Below are 12,727 nucleotides of genomic sequence, written 5' to 3'. Positions count from 1 at the left end.
ATTGTATTTTAATAAAAGTTGTGGGGTTCTTTGGTAACACTAGGTAAATTGTGTATTTCAAAACATTATAGAGAAGAGCCATGATGATTCACCAGACTAGCAAAGAGGGGTCTATAAAAAAACAAAAACAAAAACAGAAAATAAAAAAAGGTGAAGAACTCAATTCTTCCATTAGATAACTGCTGCAATAATTGAAGAAAATCAGTCAGGACAATTTAGAAGGGGACAAAATTCAAGAAAGTCAGTAATGAAAAAAAGAACCAAAAAAAACCTATGTTCTGAAATATCTATACACAGAGTACGTAACAAAAAAAAATTGAAGATTCATGAAAAGGAACCTAATTTGAACTCATGGGTATGACTGAGACTTGGAAGGATACAATCCATGACTAAAATGTACCTCTGGATTCATACCCCTCAGAGGAAATGGAATGAATAAAAGATGGGTAAGGCAGAATAACATTGTGCATTAAAATTGTATACTGACATGGGGAAATTCAGGAAACAGAGGAAAAAAAAGTTTAGCAGAATACATGTGTAGAAAGGTCAGTGAAAGCAGCAGTAGAAGCATGTTTTAATTGAAATATACTTCAGATCCCTTTGCAGAAAAAGGAAATAGATGAGAAATTTGGAAAATAGAGAATAAGACTGAAACAAAAGTATTCTACAGTAATGGTGAGAAATTTTAGTTATCCAAACAGAGGATGGAACATTTTCTCTTACAAAATGAGAAAAGATAAAAATTTCTTGACATGACATAATGAAAATGTTGTCTCCAAAAGATGGATGAACCAATGAGGGAATTTTTTTTTAAATCTTTGTTGTGATTCCCACTAACAGAAAGAAACTGATTGATGGTATGGAAATTATCGGAACCATGGGAGAAAGTGATTACTCTCTCATAGACTTGGTGATAGAGGAGAGGATGATAGGCATGGTGTGATATGCCCCCTAGATTTTAAGAAACATTTCAACAGTTTCAAAGGATAGATGTGCATAATCTTATGTACTAAAAAATTATAGCAAGTTAGCACAAGTGAAATGGAAAACTCAAGAATAATTCCAATGAAGACAAAAGGGAATAGTCTAATGATACCAATACATCAGCCAACTCCTAATTTAAAAGACATGTAGAAAAGATAAAAGAATAAATAAATAACTGAAATTAATGAGAGAGACAGATGAAACTGTGAGAAATGCTAAGGTTTAGAATAGGCTGAGCTTTTGCTTTTGTTTTATTTGTTTAAACTCTATTGTGAGAAAGAAAAGGATCCAAGCCAGTATAGGATCACTGCTTGGGGTAGATAAGCTAATGACAACCGAAACCAGAGAAAAGACTTAACTGCTCATTTCTTAGTTTTCATCCCCCAACCTCACCTCTTCCAAAAGGGATCAACAGAGGATTTTTTTTCATTGTAAAGTCTTACTTAAATACAATTTCAGAACTGAGTCTGATAATATGCCCAGCCTCTCTAAAATTTTTTTGCAGCAATCTTTCCTGATTTTCTTAAATCCTTCAGAGCTATAGAGTGTTGTGGAATAGCAGACAGTACACTAACCTGGGAGTTAAGGATCTTAATCTGGCTCTTTCACTAAATAGCTACATGACCTTAAGCAAGTCAATTCCTCTCAAGTTCATTTTTACAAGAAAAACTTGTGACTAAATGCTGGTTGAAATAAGAGAGCATTTAACTTGGACACTAATGGACAATATTTGTCTAATACTTAAAATTTGAAATAACTCTAGATGTATTATGCGAGAATGCTGGGGCAGTTACTGTAAAATATGATTATTATTTACATTTTACAGAAGAGAAAATAAGTGTGGGTAGATTAAATGACTTGTCCATGGTGGCAGATCTAAGTATCTCCTGTTAGTTTTGAACTCAAACCTTCGTATCTCCAATTCTAGAACTTCCACTATGTTACGCTGACTTGTGTTTTTCTCTATATCTGAAAAAAAATCTTTTTATTAATTGGGAAACATTCACCTCTGAAATATCTTCTAATGTAGGAACTCTATTGTTATCAACCTTGATATCAGTCAAGAGATTTAATTTTCTAATAAAATGAAAAAAATTATTAACATAATCATAAATGCTATAATTCAGAGAGGGCTTTCTTGAATGTCTTGAGATGTAAAAGAACCTATTTATTCAAAATATTTTTTTTCATTTCATTAGAACATCATGGAGTAGGTGTACTCTGACATGCCACAAAAGGCTATCTTACTCCCTCTGTGGCTCCTCAACAAGGTGTGAATTTCCTAGACAGAGGGAACATCTCTCTAGTTCTGAATCCTTTACTATTCCACCTAGGAGATTTTTTTTTTTTTAACCATTGACATATGTTCACAGATAGCTCATAAAACTGATATTTGTCCTGGAGACTAGATTTTAAAAGTGAGCTTGGAAAGGGAACACCAAGTCACTGTACAGTTAGACGGACTTAATTCCCTGAAGAGGAGCTTGTACACTCCAAATAATGATATTCATTGAGAACGTTGGGAAAGATAGATAACAAGATTGATTGGCAGTTTAGGAAAGAGAAACATTTTAGAACTTGGACGACATGCTAGCATATTCACGATACGAAAGGGGAAAAAAAAGACTGTTGCCTCCTGTCAATACCACAGAAGAAAAGAAGACATTTCCAGACAGACCGAAAAGGGAATAATGATCTGTCCAACAGGAAGCCATGATACAGCGCAGCAAAATTGACTTATAAATTAATTATTACTATGGGTCATGACGACTGTATAGTTCCTGAGGGTCCTATAAAAGGACCCTAATTTCCTAATAATCCAAGGTAATATAAAGTCCCAAGATGGACTTATACCTCAGTTTCTCGATTTATAAGTTTAGCGTGTTGGAAACAATGACCTCAAAGGTAACTTCCAGTTCTGAATCTTGTTGAATAAACCCTCAGAATTAGACAAAGTCCCTTCTATTATCCTTCTCTTAATCTAAATACAACTAAAAACTCTGTTACTGTGGTTTGCTTGTTTGTTTGTTGTTGTTGTTATTTCTATTTATCACCAGCATCTGCTCATCCTGGGTTTTGACATTCCTTGGATCAATCCCTTAACTTCTTTCTCCCATATCCAATATTTTACTAAATTATGTAGATCAGTGGTATCTTAGTCAAATAGAAATAGGGGCTACTAATCCATACATAAGAATCCTTGTGGCTTGTATATTAACTTAGTTTTAAAATCTATTATCTCTCTTTTATTGTACACATATTTATTTTATTAAACATTCTCCAATTTCCCTTTTAATATTGTTCCAGCAACTCTTAGGAGGACTGTCCTCAGGCCATGTGTTTGATATGTTCATTAGAAGTACAATCTGCAATGCTCATTATTATTGTTCATTTGTTTCAGTCATGTCCAACTCTTCATGGCCCATTTGGAACTTTCTTGCCAGGGATACTGGAGTGGTCTGCCATTTCCTTCTACAGGTCATTTAATAAAAGAAAAAACTGAAGCAAACAGGGTGAAGTGACTTGCCCAGGGTCATACAGCATAGTGTCTGAGGCTGGACTTGAACTCAGGTCTTCCTGACTCCAGGCCTGACACTCTTATCCACTGTACCACTTACCTGTCCCAACATACACTACATTTTTATTATACTTTCAGCATCTGTCACTTTCTCTCCTTTTCTATTCCTATCATTCTAGTTTTGAGTATCTGAACTTCATTTCTTCTCAGCATTGCAATAGTTTACAAACTAGTCTTTACATCTCTAGTTTCTCCCTTATATCTGCCAAACAATGTTCAAGTCTGATTATATCATTCTCCTACACTAAAATTTTCAGTGGGCAACCATTACCCCTAGGTTAAAAATGTATGTTCCTCATTATGAATTCCAAGGCCCTCCACAATCTTGCTCCAGTGTAACTTTACAGCTTTATGTCATATAATTCCTTTTCAATCACTCTACACTACAGCAAAAACATACCACTAAATGGACCTCAAATTTGTATACCCTCTCTTTCCTCTTAAACTTTGAGCATATTACCTCACCATGCCCAGAATGAATTCCCTTCAGCATATCTACTTATTAATGTTTTTCCCTTCCTTTTGCCTTCCTCAAGTGTTATTTCCTTCACAAAGCCTTATTGGATATTTACAGTGAGAAGTTCTCTCTCACTTCTTGAATTTCTCAAATCACACTATGTAACTAAATGCAGTGTTCTTGAAGGTAAATGCATTGTAACTGCTTTTTTGATATTTGTTTATTCATCTGTTTTGGCTTTCTAGAAGGCAGCCAGTTGTCTCCCAGTGTATAGAGCACTGGGTCTGTCCTCACATTATTACTATGTGACCTGGGCAAGTCATTTGATCTTTGTTTCCCCCAAATGTAAAATGGGGATAATAATAGCGCCTGACTCCCAGGATTATTATGAGGATCAAATGAAGTATTCGTAAAATGCTTAGAAGGGAACTTGGTACATACTCACTCCTTTTAAAAAAAGTGTATTCTCTTATTCTCTTCCCTCTCCTTACCCTCCCTCCTCGGTATATTATCTCACTTTAGTTGTTGTGACATAGATACTATTTTTAACCTCACTTCACTCCAAGGATACGAGTCCAAAAAGTGTTTGAGGCTCGATTTGAAATGGTCTGCCTGATCCTAGGTCTAGCATTCTCTCCAATGTATGACCTACATGCCCCTATGGGATGGGAACCTAAATATGCCACTTAATCCTTTGTGATTCTCAACAAATGTTCCTATAATGTTTTCATAGAAGAGTTACTCTAGATGCAAAGACTTTACTAAGGTTCCTTTCCTCAAGGAAAGAGTGGACTCATTGGTCAATGAATAAAGTTCTCATATTTAGAATATCAACTGCAAGTTAGTTTTTATGGATTGCCTATAAACTATGTGGTTCTTAATCCCCCTAATAGATTCTGTTTCACTCTGTTATCATCTATAGAAGAAGATAAAAACAGATTGGGTAGCTACATAAGGCTGAGTACGATTTTTTATTTTTATTTTTATTTTTTTCATGGATTGTCATAATCAAAGAATTATCCTAGTGGTGGCTAATGTCTTGTTTGTGTCCACATAACTCTTGGAATCTCAGTGTTTGAAGGGATTTCAGAGGCTGTCTAGTGTAAACCATGTGCACAAGAACCTCCTTTACAACTTATTTGGCAACTGGCCACATGGCCTTTACTTGAAAACCTCAAGTGAGGAAGAAGCCACTTCCTCCTGAGGCAACAAATTCTTCTTTGGGACAGCTATAAGTGTTGGGACGATGTCCACTAACAAATTTAAGTCTGCTTCTGTAGCCATCATTCCTAGTTTTACACTCTCCTTTCAGTCATGGATTTAAAATTGGAAGTGGCCTAGTCTTACTCTCTTATATTATACTTGAGGAAAGTGAGTCTGTAAGAGGTACAGTGAATTATTTAAGATCATCTAAGGTTGCAAATAGGCCACCCTGAATCCAATCCAAGATCTTTTCTTATTCTCTAGTCAAACTGATCTTGCCATCTGTGAACATGTTCTGAACATTCTGACACCTATATCTTTGTTAATATTTACCTTAATCTTTGTCAACATCTAACTCTTTCTCAACCCATTAAAATTCTATCTAGCCAATCATAAAAGGACCACCTCAATTTTATTTGCATCTATGACACTTTGGCTGGCTTGTTCAAAACTGTTTTTTCTCCTTTTTGTTCCACATAGTTCTTTACACATAGTAGATACTTGACAAATACAATTGATTAAATTAAGGAATATGGAATCAATGGATTTATAACCCAAATGAAAGGTAATGGACCCCCTCCATTTTGTTTGATTGAAATGAGTTTCACAAAGAAATGTGGAAAGATTTTTAATGAGTGAAAGATAATCATAGAGGAACAATATAACGAGGAACAATATAACATGCAAAACGAATTAATTGTGATATGTGGCACTTTGCAATAAACAGATCAGAGTAACAAGAGCTAATACAAATACAACAGAAGGAAAATTAATGAGAAGATCTATGTCACTATTTCAGAAATAAGAAATGGAGACAGATCAGTCATCAGGACAAATCATATATCAAAGTTTGCTAAAACTATGAAAATGAAATAAAGTTTTATAGCCCCAGGATATTAATGTGCACAAAACCACTTTAACTTGATAGATTGCAGTGAAGAAGTATTCTAGTGTTTTAATTAGAGCTTCAGTGATTTAAGAACCTAAAATAGAGTTTTTAATATGCAAGAACATTTCCAAAACAAAGAATAATATCTAAGACCTTTGATCACAATGACTTACTTAGACATACTGTTAGAACATAATGTATTTCTTATTTTTGCAGATGGCAAAACAATTTCCAAACATGCTACTTTGTTGCAGAAAATTTATACAAAAGCATGGTCTCAGTGGACTCAAATAATAATTATTTATTGAGCACCTATATTCATGTTATGAAGCTATCAGTATTTATGAAGTGGCATCAGCATGACAGATGATTTCCATGGCTTATAAATAGCTACAATTTCTTTTTTTTAATCGTATTTTATTTTTTTCCAATTACATGCAAAGACAAATTTAAACATTCATTTAAAAAATTGAGTTCCAAATTTTCTCTCTCCCTCTCTCACCTGTCATCTTCCTCAGACAGTAAGCAATTTGATAAAGGTTATATATATGCAATCATGTGAAACATATTTACATATTAGTCATGTTGTGAAAGAAGAAGCAGAACAAAAGAAAAAAATAAAGTAAAAACAGTGTTCTTTGATCTGCATTCAGACTCCATAAAATTCTTTTTCTGAATGTGGATATGTTTTTTCATCATGAGCCATTTGGATTTATCTTAGATCATTATGGTATTGCTGAGAAGAGCTAAGTCTATCAGAGTTGATCATCGTACAATGTTGCTGTTACTATATATGATGTTTTCTGGGTTTTGCTCACTTTATTTTGCATCAAATCATGTAAATCTTTTCAGATTTTTCAAAAAGCCATCTACTTGTCATTTTTAGCAAAATAGTATCCCGTTACATTTATATGCTGCAATTTGTTCATTCATTCCCCAGCAGATGGGCATCTCCTAAATTTCTAATTCTTTGTCATGACAAAAACAGCAGCTATAAATGTTTGTACATACAATTCCTTTCCCCTTTTTTTATGATTTTTTTGGGGAGATAGGCTTACTGATGGTATTGCTGTATCAAAGGGTATACACAGTTTGATTACCCTTTGGGCATAGTTCCAAACTGGTCTCCAGAATGATTAGATCAATTCACAACTTCACTAACAGTACATTAGTGTCCTAAATTTCCCATATCCCCTCCAACATTTATTATTTTCCTTTTATGTCATTTTAGCCAATCTTATAAGTATGAGGTAGTACCTCAGAGTTGTTTTAATTTTCATTTCTCTAATTAATAATGATTTGGAACTTATTTTCATATGACTGTAGATAGCTTTGGTTATTTCATCTGAGAACAGCTTGATCCTATCTTTTGACCATTTACCAATTAGGGAATTACTTTTATTCTTATAATTTGACTCAATTTTCTAAAAATTTGAGAAATGAGGCCTTTATCAGAGACAGTTGTTATAAAAATTGTTTTCCAGTTCTCTGATAGTTATCATTTCAATCCTCAAGGATGTGATATCATAAAAGAGCCCTCGTGTAGATGAAAACAATGATTTCTTTTTGTTTTGTTTTGTTTTTACCTTTGGTAGGAATAAGGTTGATATGTTTTCTTTATTAAGGACATACTCCGCTGCCTCATTATGGCATGGACATGACCATGGTTTCTTGAAGTCTATACCAGTGCATAGCATTCTTTATCAGGATAAGGAACTGCAGAACCTCACCATGAGAAATCATGGAAAAGGTAATAGAATCAAATCATGAGAGATTAAAACCTGGGAAGAAACTTAGGGAATATATTATCTCATTCCTTTATGTTACATATGAAGAGAGTAAGGCCGTGAGAGGTAAAGTGACTTCTTTAAGATCACATAAAATGTAAATGGGATAGCTAGAATCTAAAAAAAGATTATCTAAGTCCAAATCCAGATCTCTTTTGACTAAACCATCCTAATCTAACCCTACTTGATCATGATTTCTACCTATAAAACACGTGACAAGTTGCCAATCAGCCTCCAGTTGTTGATCTCCAGTGATAGGGATCTCATTATTGTCCAAACTACCCTATTCTACTTTTGGTTAGCATTGCCTATTTTTTTAAATTAATAAATAAATAAAATATTTATTAGGCACTTACTATATGCAAAACTCTGTGGTAAGTGCTGGGGTTACAAAAGCTCATGTTCTTTTTTTATTATTTTTTATATATTTTTTTATTTTTATTTCTTTTATGTTTTTTTTCACCCCATCTAGCCCCTCCCCCCACCCCAAGATGGCATGCATTCTGAATATCCCTTCCCCTAGTCTGCCCTCCCTTCTCTCTCTCCACCCCTTCTCTTATCCTCTTTACCTTCTACTTTCCTGTAGGGCAGGATAGTTTTCTGTACCGCATTTCCTGTATTTCTTATTTCCCAGTTGCATGTGAAAACATATTTTTAAACGTGTTTTTAAAACTTTGGGTTCCAAATTTTCTCCCTTCCTCCTTCCCCACCCACCCTCATTGAAAAGGCAAGCAACTCTACATGTGCAGTTATGCAAAACACTTCCATAGTAGTCATGTTGTGAAAAACTGACTCTATTTCCCTTAATCCTATCCCTACATCCCATTTATTCTATTCTTTCCTTGGACCCTGTCCCTCCTCAGAAGTGTTTGCTTCTGATTACTCCCTCTCCCAATCTGCCCTCCTCTCTATCATTCGCCTGCTCTTTCGTCCCCTTCTCCCCCTATTTTCCCGTACGGTAAGACAGATTTCCATACCCAGTTGAGTGTGTATGTTATTCCCTCCTTAAGTCAAATCCTATGAGAATAAGATTCACTCATTCCCTCTCATCTTCCCCCACTTCTCCTCCACTGTAAGAGCCTTTTCTGGTTTTTTTTTTTTTTGAGATAATTTATCCCATTCTACTTCTCCCTTTCTCCTTCTCCCAGTATAATCCTCTCTCCCCCCTTAATTTTATTCTCCAGATATGACCCCTGCATCTTCAAATAACCCTGTGCCCTCTACTATCTATCTATCTATCTATCTATCTATCTATCTATCTATCTATCTATCTATCTATCTATCTCTATATCTATATATCCATACCTATAATTTTTTCCCTCCAACTACCCTAATACTGACAAAGGTCTCATGAGTTATAAATATCATCTCTCCATGCAGGAATGTAAACAGTTGAACCTTAATAAGTCTCTTATGATTTCTCTTTCCTGTTTACCTCTTCATGTCCCACTTGAGTCTCATATTTGAAAGTCAAATTTTCTGTTCAGCTCTGGTCTTTTCATCAAGAATGTTTGAAAGTCCCCTATTTCACTGAATGACAATTTTTTCCCCTGAAGGATTATAATCCTATCTCCTTTGCCCTCCAGAATATTATATTCCATGCCCTGTGGTCCCTTAATGTAGAAGCAGCTAAATCTTGTATTATCCTGATTGTGTTTCCACAATACTTGAATTGTTTCTTTCTGGCTGCTTGCAATATTTTCTCCTTGACCTGGGAACTCTGGAATTTGGCTACAATATTCCTAGGAGTTTTCCTTTGGGGATCTCTTTAAGGAGGAGATTGGTGGATTTTTTCCATTTCTATTTTGCCCTCTGGTTCTAAAATATCAGGGAAGTTTTCCTGGATAATTTCTTGAAAGATGATGTCTAGGCTCTTTTTTTGATCATGACTTTCAGATAGTCCAATAATTTTTAAATTCTCTCTCCTGGATCTACTTTCCAGGTCAGTTGTTTTTCCAACAACATAATTCACATTGTTTTCTAATTTTTCATTCTTTTGGATTTGTTTTAGAGTGTCTTGATTTCTCATAAAGTCACTAGCTTCCAATTGCTCTGTTCTAATTTTTAATGAAGTATTTTCTTCAGTAAGCTTTTGGACTTCCTTTTCCATTTGGCCAATTTTGCTTTTGAAGACATTCTTTTCCTCATTGGCTTTTTGGACCTCTTTTGCCATTTGGGTTAGGCTATTTTTCAAGGTGTTATTTTTTTCAGTGTTTTTTTGGGGGGGATCTCCTTTAGTAAGCTGTTGACTTGTTTTTCATGATTTTCTTGCATCACTCTTATTTCTCTTCCAAGTTTTTCCTCTAATTCTCTTACTTGATTCTCAAAATCCCTTTTGAGCTCTTTCAAGGCCTGGGACTGATTAATATTTTTCTTGGGGTCTTTGGATGTAAGAACTTTGATTTTATTGTCTTCTTTTTGCTTGAATGTTATGATCTTCTTTGTTACCAAAAAAAGATTCTATGGTCTGACACTTCTTGCGAGGTTTGCTCATGATTCTAGCCAATTACTTGAGTTACAAACTTTTTATTAAGGTAGAGTCTGCTTTCAATGTGGAGAACATACTGTCCTAAGGTTCGGGGTCTGTACAGCTGTTTTCAGAGATACTTCTAGGGACCTGTAAATTTTCAGTTCTTCCAAGGTGGTATGATAAGGGGCGAGGTGTTTACACCTTTCCTGGCCTGTGCTCTGGTCTATGAGTGACCAGAAACACTCTTTTCTGTGTTGGAACTGTGAGGTGGATTTCCTCTGCACCACCACTACAAGCTCACCATGCCAACCCTCCTCCTCACCCCAGGACCGCCCCTCAGAACTGTGACCCAGATCCAAGCACTGGCAAAGCAAGAGATTCCTGCCTCATCATTGGCAAAGAGATCCCTGCAATCCCCCTCTGATCAGCCACAGGATTCCCCCTCAGTCTATGGGCTAGAAGCTCAGGAATCAGCCACGGCCCCTGGGAAGCCCTCAGGAACTGGGGCTGAAACCTAGTTTCTCTCTTGCCACAGAAACAGACTTTTCCTACTGACCTTCTAAGTTGTCTTTGGCATTCGAGGGTTGAGAGTTCTGGAAACCACCACAGCTGCCCATGATTCATTCCTCTGAGGCTTGGTCCAGGTTCGCTGTGGCCTATGCATCTACACTGAACTGCGCTCCTCTCCCCACCCAAACCAATATACCTTTCTGATCATCCATCCAGGTTTTCTTGGGCTGGAAGTTTGTTTCACTCTGTCTTTTTGTGGGTTCTGCTGCTTTAGAATTTCTTTAGAACCATTTTTATAGGTACTTGGAGGGGTTTGGGGGAGAGCTGAAGCAAGTCACTACTTTCACTCCACCATCTTGGTTCCGCCCCCCCCCCCCAGCATTGCTTATTAAAAAATGTATTGTTATACTAAGCTAAAATCTGCCTATACAACTTCATTTCATTGATCCTAGGTCAACACTTTTGGGCCAATCTAATCTCTCTTCTATAAGAGTAGCTTTGCAATATTTAGCAACAGGTATGATGGCTTTCAAAGCATTTTCTTCTATAGTCCAATTATCTACTATTCTTTCAACTAAGCATATCATAGTATTTAGTTTCTTTACTATTTTCTCTGAGTCTTGAACATATTGCAGTTTGTCAGTATCCATAAATATGGCACCAAGAATTTAATCCTGTTTTCTAGATGTAGATTCACCAAGGCAAGTTGACAGCAGAATTACCACAGCCACCTAGTCTCTTTCTTCACTCCTGCTCTAGGATCTGCTCTCATTAATATATGATAGTACAATCTTGGGGCATCAAAGTGGTACAATGAATAGCATGCCAGATTGGAAGTCAGACTCATCTCCTGAGTTCAAATCTAACCTCAGACATTTTCTAGCTGTGTGATCTTGGGCAAGCCACTTAACCCTGTTTGCCTCAGTTCCTCAGTTGTAAAATGATCTGGAGAAAGAAATGGTAAACCAGTCCAATATTTTTGCCAAGAAAACCCCAAATGGGGTCATAAGAATTAGATACAACTGAAATGAATGAACAACAAAACAAGAAAAACAATCTTAGGTACTTTTTTTCCCTAAGGTTACTAGATCCATTTTCCCTCATCTTAAACCTACTATGGACCATGGATTCAGAGAACCTATTCCACTCAAATTTCCTGATTTTCATGGGAATGACTTTTCATCATTTTTTTTTGTTCTCCCTAGGTGTCAGGATTTGCTGCCTTCTCTCATCTTCAGGGATCTATGCTCTCATCATTCAGAAGTTCCTTACAGTCTTAGATCATTCTTTCTTTTTTCTGTCTACTTTCCTGAATGAAATTTGCTTTTTTTTCATTTTTGGACATATAAAATAGGGTACCATCATGTAATCTACAATAAAGTCTCTTGATTTTGGCTTCCTCATTATATAGTCATTTCCCCAAGACTGACTTGCTATCAACTTCTGAAGTGATGCCCCTGAGCCCATTCCTACATCACCATTAATGAGGCAGCTATATTGACAAACCCTTAAACAATAGGTGCTAATCATCTTGTTCTTTTCCTTAATTAACAAGAATTCAATTACTGTTCCAAATGAGGATGATTAATCCCTTAGCCCCCTTCTGATAACCTTTCTTCCAAAGTATTTTTAACTAATTATGTATATATGTGTGTATATGTGTACACAATGATAACAATTCTATGAGTAGATAGCATTAAACATAATATACCCACCCACCATATATACACATATGTATGCATAAATATTTGTGTATATATATATATACATACATACACAAACACTCCATACACTTAAACAAAAAGGTAGGGGCATTTCACTATAGGCAATCTCCTGTCTCCAGGCAAAA

Source organism: Vombatus ursinus, unplaced genomic scaffold (assembly GCF_900497805.2).
Source record: "Vombatus ursinus unplaced genomic scaffold, bare-nosed wombat genome assembly UNPS02014770.1, whole genome shotgun sequence".
NCBI classification, from domain to species: domain Eukaryota; kingdom Metazoa; phylum Chordata; class Mammalia; order Diprotodontia; family Vombatidae; genus Vombatus; species Vombatus ursinus.
Note: the sequence above shows the minus strand (reverse complement) of the source record.